The sequence below is a fragment of the Lissotriton vulgaris genome, chromosome 11, assembly GCF_964263255.1.
Source record: "Lissotriton vulgaris chromosome 11, aLisVul1.2, whole genome shotgun sequence".
Lineage (NCBI taxonomy): Eukaryota > Metazoa > Chordata > Amphibia > Caudata > Salamandridae > Lissotriton > Lissotriton vulgaris.
The window spans coordinates 441,953,193-441,970,786 of NC_141699.1; positions in this window are offsets into that span (position 1 = coordinate 441,953,193).

Here is a 17,594-nt window from a genome sequence, read left to right on the forward strand (position 1 = left end):
CCCTTTTTGCGCTCCTCATTCACCACTACTAATCCTGATTTTCTTCTTTTCTCTTCGCAAAATACTACTATGACAGCTCTGTTTTTGTGCACATATCTGTGCAACATTCTACACTTTTTTTTATCTTTTTCTCGATCACCATATATTCAACCAGTTGTTTTTCTTACATTGATAATGGAAACAAAATCAATGTGAGTCCACCCAAACAAATGGAAACAAGCTGCCTCACCACTGCCTATTACCTCTAAGGCTGTTGACTCACAGCAAACTTCATTAAGTAAGGTTCTGGAAGAAATTCAGGTTATTCATATAAATACAGACTTCATCTGCTTGGATATTAAACACATTCAATAAGACATTGTCTCTTTTTCCATGAAGGTAGCAGATAATGAGATCACAATTTGTGATGATACTAAAGCCTCTTTTGCATCAGATTCCTACCATTCAAATGGCACTACTTGACTGGAAAATAGAAACCACCAATTTGTCTCACGAATCTTTAATTTAAAAAAAAAAAAGTATCTAAACTGCTCAATCTTACCTTTCCAGAAAGATGTGAAATTGACAAAGACCACTATATTCCGTTTCACTGCAAGCCTCATCAAACCAAGCCCTGGGAAATTATCTTCAAAGTTTTAAGACATCATCATCTACTTCTTATCAGAATGGCTGCTCGAAAAATTCCAAGCCTTCCTATTGAGGGTAGTAAAGTGTTGGACCAGGCCCCATGGCGTGGCTCCCCCCGTTCCTCAGCGCCCCGTTAGCCCAGCCCTTCCCCCCAAAACCCCTAGTCGTCCCGTTCCCTGTCCGCCTGCTCCCTACACGACCCCACCAACGGACGACCATCCCTGCATGCTCCTCCCGGTACCAGGCGCCCAGAACCTACATCACCCCACAGGGCCACCGGCCACCATTACCCTTCCTGAGGTCCCTGGCTCCATAGCCCTTGCCCGACCCCGGTCCCCGCGAAACTTAGGCAGCAGACGCGCCATGCCCGGCTGGGGGGGTTGAGGGCTTCCTGAGTGAGATAGGACCAAAGATTTCAATTGCACCTCCGGCCTCCCCTGGGAGACTGGTTTCTCTCACACTTCTGGCCTTCCCCTGTGGGCTAGTTTTGATCGCACCTCTGGCCTCCCCGAGAGCTGGCTCCAGACACTGCTGGTTGTCTGGGAATCCCCGGACGCATCTTCAAAAGGATCAAAGGGCCAGCCGACGGAACACTCCGACGACCAGCCCCGAGCCATGAGATCTCCGCCTGCGAGGGTCTGGACATCAAAGGGCCACTGCGCCATATCAAGGCCCACCCAAGAACTAGCGGGCAGTTGTATCCTGGACAAGAGAGCCCTGCTGATCTGATCGCTGCTCCACCCTTGGGAAGAAGACTGAACTTTGGAACTTATCGAGCCCTGCTGACACTGTCGCGGCTCATCCGCGTGAAGAAGGAACTGGAACCTCGGAGACTTGCCGTAGCGGCTCATCCTTGAAACTCTAAGGACATTCATTGAACACCCTGAGCCCTGCTGACGTCGTCGCGGCTCCTCAAGAACTGACAGACACTCTGTCCACTCCGGATCAAGCCCCGCTTACCTCGTCGCGGCTCAAGGAGTACTCTGGTCTGGCTGGACCATCGACGCTGCCAACACGACCTGGCTCGAGAAGAAGTGAGTGGAACCGCCAGTATGACCTCCATTGTCCGTATCCCCCGGCTCGAGGATTGAGAGCTGTGCACAGGGTTCGCTTCGTACTGGCCTAATACTGAGACTGTCCCGCTTCCCTACTCCTTACAACCGAGACTTTACGATCCCTCGATCGCTTGTAAATACGTGTTCATTTTACCTAAAACTCTACTGCGTGATAAAGAACTTGCTTACTGAAATCCACGGTGTGGTGTCCGTTCATAAGTGTGGTGTGAGCTCAGTGTGTACGATCTTAGACCCGGAGTCCTCCACGGCGAGGACCCCACGTTAGGACTCAGCAGTATTTCTGGGAGAGGTGGGTCACGGGGTGGTCGGGAGAATATATCCTGATCCCTGGGATCGCCCCTTCTAACATAAAGTATTTATTCATCAAGGTTTTGCAAGGGAGACAGGGAAAATTGGTCGACAATTTTTGGATTTATGAACAACACTGAGAGAAGCTGGGTATAAACGTGGCCTTTTTGTTCCTTCTATAAAGCGTCTTTTAAAAAAGTATGCCTCTAGGGGCCCGATTTAAATCTTGGCGGATGGGTTACTCCATCACTACCAAAGTAACTTCCTTCGCAAAACTAAGTTCAGGGTGCCTCATTGTTTCTGCATCAAAGTCCTCAATATGGTTATCTTTGGAATGAGTAGTAGTAGGCAAATATTTAAATATATGTTACCCTTCCTTGCCCAAATTGTTCAAAACTAGGGTATTTTTGCAAGCTGCACTGAATTTTGTACCATCAAAGGCTTCAAGTAATGTTTTGAACATACATATCTAATCCTCCAAATCTTCGATATCTGGCATAGGACTGGCAAAAATATTTGTGGTGAAACAATGAAACTCTGAGGCTGCACAACAACACTAAAGAAACAGTCTACAAAAAATAAAATATAAAGCAATAACCCTCCAGTCATTGTGTACCATACAATATAATGTTGTGTAGTATAACTCACATAAATGGCACCTACCAGAACAATGATTGACATATGACTCAAAAAGCTGTAGGGGTGTGCATGTCATCAAATCACTGTGCCTTTGTGCCATGCAATTACATGTAAAATAAGCCTTAAAATGGCACCCTCCAGAATAAGAGGTGACATGTGACTTGCAATAGAGTCATGTGCACTGATCAAATATCAGTTAGAAATGAGGCAATTGAAGGGTGCTGTGCGAGTCACCAAATCACAGTGCACTCGTGCCATACAATGCCATGAAAAATAGGCCTTAAAATGGCACCTGTAGGAAGCTGGCTCTGAATATACTATACCAACGTAAGGTATAGTGTGCACAGAGACCAGTAGATCCCAAGGGTAAGCAGAGATTAAAGTAGACAGTACTTTACTCTTGATTTGTGGTAGTGTGGGCGAGCAGTAAGGCCTTATCAAAGTATAGTGCTAAGCATTTATTGTACATACTTAGTCAAGAAATGATTTCACATACTCAAGGACTATACTCTGGTCAATTGGTTTTGTATAAAAACATTTTTTTGTTGTATTTATTGTCTAGAACCAAGCCAAGCCTGGTGCAGATAAGTATAAAAATACTTTGCAAGCATATGTGACTTAAATGCAGTTTGGCTAAAATTGAATTACTTTGTATTTGCAGATAGTCAGAATTACTTAGTAATTACTTTTCTTAGGCAGCCAGGTATCTCTAGGTGCAAGGCTGGTGCATTTCCTGAGGAAAGGAAAGAGGATACAATGTGATTTACAAACTCAATACAGGTTTATAGTACTACTCACAAGCCCCATTCATTCCTGAGAAGGCAGAACTGGGTAAGATTTGGCCAAATGGGCATTTGAGTTGCCTGAGTGCAGAGTGTAGGGACCACACGTTAGCCAATGGGCGAAGCACGGTTGTGGGCTTGGGGACTGCTGCTGGCCGGCCACCAGGTTGGGAAAAACAAGCTCCTGGAGTTGAGGTAGGCACTGTAGGGCCAAATGGCCAACACAAAATTACTCGAGGTCATCACAAATGGCAGAGGGTAGGTGTAGCAGACGTGCGCTCCCGGCATTAACCCCTGTTACGGTACGGGCAGTCATGCAATAGCCTATGAAGCATACTGAATAATATTAATAGGTCGGAATACCAGTGGTTACCACGAGCTGGAGCAACCCTCAATGAAACACAAGGGGGACTGCTACACTACTTAGTTCTATAAAGGTTATTTATTCTGATTCTCCCACTTAGATGTGGAGAAGCGTGGCTCAGTGGTTAGAGGCGGCAGACCCAGAAGCTGAGATCCGCCGTGGATCAGGGTTCGATTCCCCGCCTCGGTGGGTCTCGGGCTCAAAAATTCCATGGAGTCGACAATTCTCGCTCCGGTGCCTACTCGACTCACGGGGTCACACTCTGCGACTCTGGGCAATTGCTTGCTTAATCTTCACTACAGCCCCTTGCGGCGGGATGCCTGGCTTTCGCCTTGTGGATACCCGGCTGGGATATCTCACAGGGGAATACCAGGACGGGTTCCCTAAGCAAGCGCCTTGGGACCCCTGGGTTAAAGTGCGCTATATAAATCGAAACACATTTACATTTACTTATAAATAACTACTTTTGGTCCTGATGAAGCACCAATGATCGTTTTGACCACCAAAAGGGGTGAAACAGGTCGACCTTTTAGTTACTAGGGTACATTATTACCTCACTAGTAACAACAACCTACGTTTTTTTTACTCTGACAGGGGAACCAAAACATAAAAATATTTTTTGTGGTATCCCCTAGCCAGTTTTAAACATTCATTCACATACTCATCCTTCACGACCCATTTCAAGACTTACACCCTCACTCATCATATGGCAAAATAAAAAGACCCCTGCTAAAGAGACCCCTCGGGGGACCCGTAGAGCATTGCAGCACAGGCCCTACGAGGAGCAATGCCCAATGATGAAGCATGAAATCGCCAGGGATGTGTGAGGTAAACAAGAGACACAACTTGTGATCGTTGAGAAAATTGAACCTAGAAACGTATATCTTCACTTACCTTCTCACAGGACACTAGTTGTGTCTCAATAGGGAACAGTAACCCAAATTTTGGATTAATACAACACAAAACTACACAACCAGCGGCACTGGGGCAATTGGATGGAGGATGCAGTCTTGGCTGATGCTGCAGATAAGGTCATGATTCCCTCAGAATTGGTCAGCTGCTTATGAGGTGAATGGGGTCTTTAGGAGTCATCGTCCTGGGACTGCAAGTGTTTGGTGAGGGAGTCGGTCTGACTGTCACCATTGTTTTTTCTGTACTTCTTGTTTGGGACTTTCCAGTTTTTGGCTGCAGGTTTGGTTTGGGAGTTTGTTGAAGTGCAGGGGTCACTGGGATCCACGCTAGAATTGCTGGGAGGACCTCCTTACGGTGTAGGGTGTTGGTTTACTTGGGCTTGGGGCGCAAGGCGCAGAGTGAAGGAGACTCACAGAGTCGGCCAGAGTCAGAGTCAGTTACTTTTGAGCAAGTACGGTGCTCACAGGAGACAAAGGGGCACATGCATCATAGTTTAATTTTGCACTTCCTAATTTGCGATTTTTAGGGAATCGCAAATTAGGAAATGCAAAATGGGATGCATGTACATTTTCTCAAAATATTTGAGAATCGGTACAAATCGCAATTTTTACCGATTCTCAAATATTATGCGATTAGCAAAGTGCGAATTCGCAATTCCCATTCATTCCTATGGGCTAAAATGCCCATAGGAATGAATGGGAAATGCAAATTCGCACTTTGCTAATCGCAAATCCTGATTGCATTTCAAGGGTGGAGAGGGGGGTTCAAATGACCCCTCCCTGCACCCATGAAATGTTGTTTTCGCATCATGTTGCACACACACATGTCCTAAGGACATGTGTGTCCGTAACATGAATGTGTAAAAAATGCTTTTGCAGCGTTTTTAACACTTTTTGCAAATTTACCGAGTGGTTAACCACTCGGTAAATTTGACACCCTAATTGCGAATTCGCAATTATAAAAGTAATCATGCATTGCTTTTAAGAAATCGCAAATTTGCGATTTCTTAAAAGCAATCGCATTTTTAGAGATCGCAAAAATGTTGCGATTTCTAAAAAAGCTTGATGCATTCCAAAAAGCATTTTTGGAATCGCAAACGGCCGATTTTAAGGAATCACACCGTTTGCGACTCCAAAAATGCTTGATGCATGTGCCCCAAAGTCCTTTTCAGTTGCAAAGGCAGGGTATGGTCTCTTTTTTTTGAGGACTGCTCGCCGCAGGACACACCGAGGTTCTGTTGGAGGAGTCTGAGTTCAAGGCAGGCTGGTAGGGCTGGGGCCAAATGAGATGGCATTTTCCTCTTCGCTCCATACGGCTGTTCGGTCTTTCTTATTCTTTTTGGCTCTGGTTTGAGGAGGCAATGTTCAGGATTGCCCCTAAAAACTAAATTTGGGAGCGTTTACAGGTAGGTACAGGTCGGGACCAATGAGTCCCTTCCTTGGGATGAGTACACCCGCTATTATGCCACTCTCCAGTGGGAGAGAGCATAGGCCTCGCTCTGGTTGCCTGGGCCCCCCATCTGCAAGATGGCAGGGACTGAGAGTTGTGCCTTACCTCGCCTCCCGCACCTGAGGGGTAGGGTTGGCATAGGTCGGCCCACCTCTCCTCCTAACTTGTGTTTCTCACCAATTCTCCTGCTCAAAGTGGGAATGAGAACCGTTGGGGACCAGTTGCTGGGAGCAGCAAATTGCTGGGGTAGCTCACAAAGGTGGAAAGCCCATCCTCGGGGAAGAGGCTTGTCACCTCGTCCCAGGACGTGCTTTGTTTCAGGACCCCGCGAGGGACAAGTTCTTGAACCAGGGTTCCAGAAACATCTGGTGATGGCAGATGGTGGGCAGCCACTCAGCCAGGACACCAGAGTTAGGTCGTTTTTCAAGGGGTATCTCTAAGGTGCCCTTTGAGTGTTTTTTCATTAAATCTCACACTGGCATCAGTGTAGGCGTAATGTACTAAGAAGTTTGATACCAAACTTCCCAGTTTTCAGTAAAGCCATTATGCTGTTGTAGAGTTCATAAGGATAAACTCCCGGACCATATGCTCTTTATGGCAATACTGCACTTACAATGTCTGAGAATTGACTTAGACACTGTAGGTGTCAGGGCTCATGCACCCATGCCCTCACAGCTGGTATAGTGCACCCAGTTAGAGGGCTGACTTATCTATGCCAGGGAAGTGGGTGGTAGGCATGACAGATAGGAATGTGTGCCATTTTGACTCTTCCCTTTGTTCTGCACCAGAACACGCAACATGCAAGGGCAGTGTGTGTGTGTAAAGGTACAGGGTCTCTAAGGCTGTCCTAAGAAGTACTGCAGCCCTTAGAGGCCTATCCTGGTCAATGTGCCATTGGTACCTATGGTACCTCTTACAGGAGTCTTACATGTGGCCAGAGAGGTGCCAATTGGGTTTTGCAACAGTTCAGTTTTTGGAAAGAACACAGGCCCTGGGAACCTGTTTGTCATGGACCCAGGGCAAATCAAGACAAAGTGCATCAGAAATTCGGCAAAAGTGGGGGGTTACTGCAACAGAAATCCAGCTTCCTACAGCACCCTCTAGAATAAGAGGTGAAATGTGACACACTAGGGTGGGCAAGTCGCCGATCCTCTTCTGGGGTGTGCATACACTGTGAAGCAATAGCATGATTCGCACTGATCAAATATAATTTAGAGTTGAGGCAATTGAAGAGTGTTATGCATATCACTGTACGCGTATCCACAAAGGTACGCGTTGATAGCCCAAAGAAAAGAGACAGTCTCAAATAGAGCATTGCGATGCAGCAACCATAAAGCATCCGGTATTGCTCATCCCGCAGTGAACAGCTCGCACTGAGCATGTTTTATTGCTGCATTGCTCCCGCTTCTTGCCAATAGCGTTTCTCATAGCTCTTGCCAACATCATTCCTCAGGCCTCTTGCACACAGCATTGCTCACACCTCTTTGTCAGCAACGCATCTGATGACAAGTGCTCACTCCAGCAAATGCCACCGCAGCTTGGTTAATCCACGGGTAACATCAAATGAAATCAAAAATACTGCTGCAGGTCCAATCCACTAGCTTGCTGAATGCTGAGAAAAGCGTCACTCCTCAAGTCTAGAGATGCCGCAGTACGCAATGGATTCACAACTGGATGTGCAGTTGTAGACTCTAGCTGGCCAAATCATTGCCAAATTCTTGTACCGTTCTTCCTAACATGACAGGACTACGGAAACAGTAAGCAACTTCAGATTTTTAAAGATGACTCCTCTACAACACAGAGTAGCTGTTCCGCAACCAGCCAGACATCAACTAGGATCCCTAGAAGGTTGGCCCGCGAGCTAGAGCCTTGAACATGGAAGAAGTTTACATTCAGGTTCCAGACACATTCCATCTTAAGTCATAACTTCAACTTGTTGCCTTCAGGTAGTGAAAGCAAATTTTGGGTAAACATCTAGATCTCGCGATAAAAAGCAATGGAAAGGCCAGACAGTTTCAAAGAAACACACTTTAGGGCAGAAAATATAATTGCCATATTTCCATATTTATTGTGAAAATGTATATATCGATATGAGAGCGCTATACCAATATGCCAACTCTGTTGCTATAATGTTAGGCAGTTTCTTTATATTACAACATTTTGATTTTCAAATTGTGTGCAAATATTGTGTGCAAAATCATTAGATTGTCACTATTTTGTTTGGCAGTGGATGAGCGTATCTGGGGGTCTATCATCATCAATTTGTGATCAAGGGTCAATTCTATTTTCACCTGCCTTCCTCCCAGCACTATCGTAGAGGAAGACAGTTCAGCACCTGACCACACTTTCCCAACCTTAAATGACTTAAAGGAAGGCTGCAGGCACCAGCACATACAGGTCTTCCTCAGGAATCAAGCAATCTCTATGGTGTAATTCTGCAAGGGTTGCCCCTTGGTGCCTACTGTTTTTCTGAACATTCTGCCTTTGCATCAAGAAATTCTAGACACATTTTCTTTACATTAAAGACACACTTACATCCATTGAATTAGAGTTTGAAACTCTTCCAAAGTGGGGTGGGGTAGTTTGGCATTTTAAACCACCAGGGTGTTCAGGGGCTAATGCCTTTTTTTGCATGAGACTTCTTGGTCAGTGGATTGTGTAGGGTAATGGCGCTCTTGGGAAATATACGGTGAGTATATACTAGTGTACAATTATGACTGCATTTCATAAGGGTGGGGAGAGCTACCCTCCTCCCCAATGTGTGGATAACCACAGATAAACCAAAACAACAGTCCCTTGCACATGCCAACAGTATATATTATGTATCATTGACAATAATAAAAAAGCACTCTTGTTCCTCCGTTGAAACAGTCCCTTCAGTTTAATCTTGAGATCCTTACCCAACACGTGTTTTGTCACGCTTAATTGTTGTGCGCAGAGACTTTTTTAGAACTAAGAAACAAATAAGTGTATAGTATCAGGTTTGCCGAGCGTGTGGGAGACCAAATACTACAAAGATGGCCGACTCCCGCATTTAACGCATGCGCAGGAGTCAGCCATGAAAATAAAAATGTCCCGATCCCAGCCGCTGACGCTTCGCGTTCCAGCTTTGGGATCGGGCTATGTTGCTCCTCGTTACTCACCTGATACTTCCGGATCTCTTCGCTGAGACGGCTTCGGATTTCCCCGTGGTTCCGGCATCTTCATTGTCTGATCCTCATCCCTGAGTTCTCCTGCTCCTCTTCAGTCCTCGTCCTCGCCCTCCTGTTCCAATCGGCTAGTTCCCCTGTAATACAATAAATCAGTCATGCAAAAGCTACGTTACTGTGACAGATGATAACAGCACTTTTGCACTGTATATTTGAACATTATATTTCTAAGAATTCATATACTTATTTGATTGGTGTCCTGCGCTTTGGAGATCGGCTCTCTTATTTTACTGCTTCCCGAATTTGAGGAAAATACATATTACTTTTCATTATTAAGAAGATTATCTTTCCTGGAGACAATTACATGGAAAAGATTATTCTAGGCCCCAGATATATATGAAGTTTGGTGAGTTCTCACATTATATTTAATTCCAATATTTCTGCATCTCCCCAAGGCACACATTTTCTTACCTTACTGTTATTTCTCGCTAGACTTGCGTCTTGATCCACCATTTCTGGTTCCCTCAATCCTGATTTACACTGGGGTGCAACGTGGGACCCTCTCTATTACTTGTTTTCTTTCCCTTCTTCCCCATGTCGCTATTGATACTTTGACATTGTTGGGTGAGATACACACATTGGGGAAGTAGTGGACCTTTCTTCATTACGTGACATTCCTGCAGAAATGTGAGTACGCAAAAGTTGCTTGTTAACCCTGACATATAGATATTGGGAGTAAAAGATATCCATCACTAACATCAGATGTCCGTTACCCTTTGTGACAGTATGTTTATCGCCAAGAGGGGCTCAAGTATAGTCCTTGAGCCTCTGGAAACCCATGCTGTTTAATAAAACATATCACCATTGCTGTCTCTAGACAGACTTGTGCAGTTAAAAGATGATTGCTACTCCAAACAAAAATTGTCAGTAAATGAAAATAAGCCAGTTTCTGGTGACTTACCTGGTGACATCTAATCTCTGAACATTTAGCAGTGGCTCTTCTAAAGTGATTTAGGAAACACAGCACCCCCTCAATGAAGCCTCAGATGAAGAAAAATTATATTCATAAACTAAGAAGTACCTCTCATCTCTTTGTATGGATCCTATATGGAGAAAAGGTACAAGGGAAGAAAATAACATGGTATTGAAATACCAAATCCACTAGGACTAGTGAATAGTGATAATTGTGGAAGATATTGTGGGGAAACCAACCGCAGTTCCCGTTGTATTTCCGACCCAGAATGGGTACTTGTACTCCAGTGATATTTGCACAGTATAGGGCAACAGTGATTACTGTGTCCAAGATTTAGTGTTTCCCAGAATTCTTTTCTGGGGATAAATGAGAAAGGCATTTAGAAAAGTATCAGTTACAATTGGGAGTGCACCCCACTTAAGTAAGGGCTTGTTATCTCCCCATTCGTAGCTGACAACAGGAAGTTCCACGTACCATAGGTGTGGATCTTGTGTAAGCATGGGCGGAAAATCTGTTCCGCTCGCGGATTTTGCGGATTTTCGGTAAATTCGCAATCCGCAAACTCCCGCGAATTTACCGAAAATCCGCAAATCCGCTAGTGGCGGATTTTTCCGGGGGCAAAAGTTCAAAACTTGCAGCCTGGCCTGTTGTAACTATTTTAGGATGGCGCCGGCAAGCTGCCAGTGCCATCCTAAAATAGTTACTAAGTTAACTTCAACAGGAAGCTCTAATAGATAAAATAAAGCAGGTGCTCGATTTTATCTATTAGAGCTTCCTGTTGAAGCTAACTTAGTAACTATTTTAGGATGGCGCTGGCAGCTTGCCGGCGCCATCCTAAAATAGTTACAACAGGCCAGGCTGAACTGATCTTTCTCTGACCTTTTATGCACACAAGAGGCATGTGAACTCGCATGGAAGCCCCGCACGTTTGGCCCCGCGCACACACTCGCGGTTTGCACCGTCTTCCCGCCATTCACCCACTATGATGGACAGCTCATTCAAGGGACCACTGCGCCCTTCGGGGCGATTGCATAGTAACACACACATGGGCGCTCGAACTAGTTGATGCTCAAATTCAGTGACTCATTCATTAGCCCAAAAACAATCATGAGCGTCTTCGAGGCTGGACAGGTGTGCCTCTTCCCAAATCTACCGTGGAAAGTCAGCTGTGATGCTGGGTAGAGGCCTTTGCATCCTTGACTTTCATGAGCGCAATCCCCGTGCTGTTCCTGTGACCAGGAGCTTCTTTCTCTTCATATTATTGTGTTCGCACGGGTTTCTGCAAGTTCGCGAGCGTTTTGTACAATTTCGCAATTTGCGAAATTGTACAAAACCCTCGCGAACTTGCAGAAACCCGTGCGAACATAAAAAAAAAATCCGCAAATTCACGAGAATTCGCGGATTTTGCGGATTGCGAGTTCGCAAATCCGCAAAATCCGCGAACGCGAGATCCGCAAAATTCGCCCATGCTTAATCTTGTGTGTATAAGACATAAATACATCATGAAGAATGACGACGTGGTATAGTAAAACCACTCTGTGGGGGATAAGTCAGTCCCTCTTGCCAGCAACCAAGTCTTTGCTTGCGTAAACCCTAAACACAATAAAGGGAAGATGGGGATTTTGTTGTAATCACTCTATATCTCCTCCCCATGTAATACTATTAAGGAGCGTACCCCAAGTTAAGGTTGCGTGTTCAGGAGTGTAAAGTAAAGTATGCCACTGCTGAGTGCTACCGGGTATCCTAACATAGGCGCTTACCTCTGTTCAGTAGCAGGGCTGCCTCCGGCGTACCCGCAGAAGAGTTTGGCATGCTGAGGTTCCTGCCTAAATACTGGAGAGAACGCAGACATAGTCAAAGGACTAAACTAGCTTACTCTAACAAATCAAAGAAAAATGGCATCGGCCTTCTTGAAATGGAGTAAAGTTAAGGTTTGAAAGTACCGCTGCCTCCAAAAAGCTAAGCGGATGGTGCAGCCCTGAACCCAAAGTGTATCTAGTATCACATACCAACATACTGAGGTATCTGCATGGTCACAAATATATTGTGAGGGGCCATTCCGTCTAACGTCCAATTTATAAGTGATGAAACAGATGCATAATAGTATGAAGAAAACTGTTGGCCATCTTGGAGCAGTGAAGCTCCACAATTTAAGTTAAATCCTATGTCGTATTGAGTGAATGAGTTATGAAAAGTTATATTGAGGGCCAAACAAGTGCTAACCTATGGCAACATTGAAGCGGCTTCAAGGGAATACATTCCAAATCTCGTGAAATTGTGTCCAAAACACTTTAGTACCAGGGGACAGTGCTTGTGCTCAAACACCTAAAATATGTTGAAATTGGCCATACGCCTTATCCACATATTTAACTTACCTATAAATCCTTAGTGTGTGGCTGAAAGTGTATCCAAAGCCTGTAAGGTAAATGTCACTAGCTAGTAGGACTGGCATACAGGGCATTCTGCCAGTGTGCGAAGTGTTAGTCTGACAGGACAGTGTATAGTCTGGATTTGTGCCTGTTTATGGTCAAGTTTTATGGTGTGTTGGGTCCCTTTTTACTTTGATTGATCTGATGTCATCTCAAACGTTGCCTCCAGCAAGCACAAATGCATGCAGTCTTGCATATCTTGTTAAACCTCTATACTGCTTGTCTTTACACGTTTTATACTTTCGTGATTTGCAAAAATGGGCAACGATTGTAACTATCTGATGTGCTAATGGGGACCACTTTAAATTAGGTACCTTGGCATATTTTCTGTACCAGTCTGACTCCGGTCTCTATCAGACTGCAGCACCCATTGTGCCACCCACTGCAGTGACAATGCAAACATGACTGTTGAATTTACCACTGTTGCCTAGCTGTGGATTTAAAAACTGCTAATTCAACATCTCAAAATAACCCATTATGGCAGGCCTATACCTTGCATTCAAATAATATTTGGTCACCACTAAGTAGGCCTTACTTCCCAAGAGGCAGGGTGCAAAAAATGTAAAAGTTGGACATTTTGTTAGGTGTCTGTTTGATTTAATTGCCACGCGTATTGGGAATACATCTATCTTGGCCCTATTAGACACATTTAAGCAACGTTATTTACCAATCTTTAGCCATGGGGCGGACATTTGGGGATATTGTGACACCAAAATACTGCAGCTGAAAGAAAATCACTTTTGTAGGCCTTTGTTAGTTTGACCTCCCTGTAGTCGTTCTTATTTCCTGCATGAGGAATTACGTCTCACTTATGCAGGAGACAATGTAAAATGAGTGCAAATGCTTCTGCAAGATTCTATATGGGGAAACCCACATGCCACCTTTAATTGAGAAATAATTGTTGACTGTTCTGTGTGTCGTGTGGGCCATAATATTCCGTGGCTCGGATACATCAAGTAGATTGTTGATGCCCTTGGCAGACCTCAAATATGAATGTTGCCTCAACAGACCACGGGGTAAATGCAAATGGTGAAAAATATGTATATGTTATTTACAAATGTGAAAGAGGAAAAAGAAGAGAGAAAAAACAATCTTACATGAATATGCCATCTCACAAACGACTTTTGATACTGAGCCCTATTTGGCCTTGGGTAACAATTCTTGGGAACGTTCACTATTGACCAGATTCCTATTGTTTTGCTCAGGACTAATATGACTTTTCAACAATATTGATGGGTCCTTGTGATGAAATCTCTGTGCGGACTTTGATGCATTTTTTGGTGCCAATTTTATGAACATTTATGCAACACTATTTATTACCATTACTTAAAGCATATGGATTTTATAAGTGCAAACATGCTTTTTAATTTGTTGGGATGCTAGGCAAATTAATGTATCTGGTTATTCTGTTGGGTGTTTCTTAAAGGCTACAAAACGTCACCATAAATCAATTTTATACAAAATCTTTTTTAAATCTAAGTACTTATGGTGATGTCTTGTATTGTGAAGATTTTCTTTACTCTTTTTAAATTTGTGCTTTTGGATTATTGGCGAATAATCAAATAAAGTTGATTGATTGAAAAGACCAGTATAAGTCTAATGTTAAGCATGTCCTTATAGTGAAAAGGCCCCAAAGCTACTTTCTCTGTAGCAGGATTAGCTGTTCAATAAGAAAGCATTGGGATAAAAGATAACATTTAATATTGTGGTCTCCAGCTAGGGAATAACTACAAAGTTCATTCGTGAACTTTATGAAATACTTAATACAAGCCAAATTCACTGGTAAAATTGTAGTAAATATTTTGGGAAAGTAAAGTTACCGATGACAATGAACTAACTACAGTCCCATACTCCCCTAATGAGACACCAGTTGACATACAGTCCCTTCGCATACAGGCATGGGACGGACCCTTTAAAGAGCACCTCAATTGCCAGCAGGAGGAGCCCCGAAGGGAGTGGCCAGCGACGATTCCTTCAACAGGCCTATCATAAGTTAGCCCAGCCCAAAGAAGAAGCGTGCATGCTGTGACGAGTGCGGAAGCCGGTGGAAGGACAGCGGGAGAGGCGATGGAGACGTGAAAACTACCGGACCTCGCCGATTCTTGGATGGAGCAGAGGAATATTAGCTGAAACCTAGGCTGGGCCCTCTTTTTTACACCTCGTCAAGCAGAGAACAATACCACTGTGAAATGCGCTGTCCTCCAAAGTGGTTTGAAGTGACCAAAAAGGAGAAATTGCTAATTTCCCTGGCAGCATTTCTGAGGTGGGCACAATTGCTTGGCATAAGGGAAGACATGTCTTGCCATCTTGGCTTTAGATAGACAGGTGCACTGTAGAGTTATTTGCAATAGGGCACAAAGGGGGTTTCCGCAAAACTGAGTATGGTTACGCTTGGAATTTTTCCTTATTGGCTATGCAGAAGCCATGAGTCACTACCACCACAGGCTCCTCCCAGGAATGCAGGTTGCACCCCTGTTAACAGAGCAAATAGGTTTGAGATCCTGTCACACACAGACAACAATCAGTTGGCCTTGTCCTTGGACAATGATTTTGACAAAGTAAAAGGTTGGTTGTTGGAGGGTATGAAGCTGACTGATAAGTGGATGTCAGATAATTTCCTACAGTTCAACCTAGGGAAACAGAGATTACTCTGTTTGGGAAAGCTCAAACCCTGTGGACCTCAGATTGGTGGCCACCAGAGCTAGGCAAGGCCCCTATCGCTAGTAAGGTAGTAAAAGGAATCAAGTTAGATCAGGAACTTAACATGAAAGATCAAGTCCAATATACAACAAGCACATATTTCTACATGCTGCGTCTAGAAAGTCTTCCCATTTCTTCTCTTGTTTGCTAGGAAGACCTTGGTACAGGCTCTTGTCGTTAGCCAGAAGGACTACTAAAATGTGCTACTTGTCTCTGAAAACTAGTCTCTGTTGTTGAAATTACAGGTCAAGAAAAATACAGCAGCAATGTTCATTTGTAATCAACCACCTACATCAGCTTCTGCTTCCCTCCTAAAATCCTTTCACTGGCTGCCAGTAAAGAACAGGATCATATTCAAAATGTGTTGCCTAACCTATGAAGCCCGGCTGGGCAAGGGCCCGAGTAGCTTCGTCAGAGATCTCAAACGATATTGCCCTGCTAGTAAGTTAAGTTCTAGTGAGAAGGAACTACTGGTAGCCCCCTGCATTCGATGAGCCATGTGGGGTGGAAGATACTTTTCCTATCTGGCTCCTACCCTTTGGAGCAAACTGCCATTTTATTTCAGAACCTGTCCTGACTATAATAATGTTAGGAAAGCACTAAAAATGGTTCTGTCTTAACAGAGTTTCAACCTGTTGTACTGACCGTGCACCGATATTCCCCTGAGGGGGTGATTCATGTGCATTATCAAGCAAATTCACTCAAATTCATTCAAATTCATTCATTCATTTACCTGCTGTTGAGACCTGTGAGGAGACGTGAAAGGCTGGAGCTGCTTCCACTTGTACCAAGAACAAAAAAGGACACCTAAGAACAGGTGGGTGACCTCTTGTTAAGATACAGGTACACAACAAGCTGATCGAAGCACTTTTACTGCAGAGCTCAGCTGACCAATTCCAACTGAACCTGCCCTGCACAATGCTGGTAAACTGTGCAAAGTATCTTGATGACCAAGTACTGTTCCTGAGCTCCCGGGACCCTTGGCCGTGTCAAAGTGTACTCTTCCTAACATCCGGAAAAAAATTATATAGTGACTTAGAAACTTTGTAGCTCTGAAGACCTTCGACCGACGAGGATAAACTTGCCAATTCAATCTGGTGAAGATGTTTTTCCAACTATTCAGATTGCTTCTTGTTAGAAATTGGGTTATTTGGTAAGGGGGTTGAAACCCTTCCTAAGCAACAAACCGGAATCCTTGCCAGGGTGAACATTAGAAAATCCCTAAATTAACCTGTGTGAACTCTCACAAAAGCAGTCATGCTTAATTTAGAGGCAATATGTAAAGTATTTGCTTAGCAAAGTGAAATCCCAACACAAGAATAAAACAACATCAATCTAGAAAAATAGAATAATCTTTAATAAATAAAATAAGACACAAATGAAAAAAAACTAATCAGTAAAACCACAGTTATGAAGTTTCAATAATTTAAAAGAAACTAGCGTAGACTCAAAAAACCCTTAATACGGTTATCTGGTTGCGTAAACTGGGAAAAAGTTACAAGTTCATGTCAAATGGAATGGAATGAATCCACAAGATCAGGTTTGGTCTGCTGAGAAAGTACCATTTGTCCTTTGAATTGAGATGCGAAGTCCATGTTGGCCTGCACCACACTGTAGCGAGAAGCCATTGAGGATGAGCTGCGATGCTGATGTCAAAATGTGTTGCACTGAGTCAGATAGATAAGTCATCAGTCTGGGCCTGGGTTGCAGAGACTTGCATTGAGTTGTGTTGTGCTGGGTCAGTGCTGATGAAGTCGCTGATCAGGAGATGCGATGCAAGGTCTGGCATCATGGTGCGGCATGCTGCATTGGTTCTGATGAAGCCACCAGTCAGGAGTTAGCTATACGAGGACTTGCATCAAGGTGCATTGTGTTAAATAAGTTCCAATGAAACTGCAGATCTGGAGCTTGCTGTGTCCCTGTAGCTCAGAACATGGGGCTTTTGGACTGATCCTTGGAGGCACTCTGATAGTTCCTGGTTCAAACAGCAAGGCAGGCCTCATGCAACAGGTAGTTCTTAAAAGCTGGGCAGGGCTGAGGCAGCTGGGCAGTCCTTCTTCTTCTTGTAGAGTCCACAGGTCCATGAGTGTTCTGGAGAGTGGATCTCATGGTCCAATATTTATTCCTGGTGTCATCTTTGAACTGGGAGAAATTTCTAGACTTCAAACCAACATCTGGTTCTGAAATTTCCTTCCTTCCCATGTCC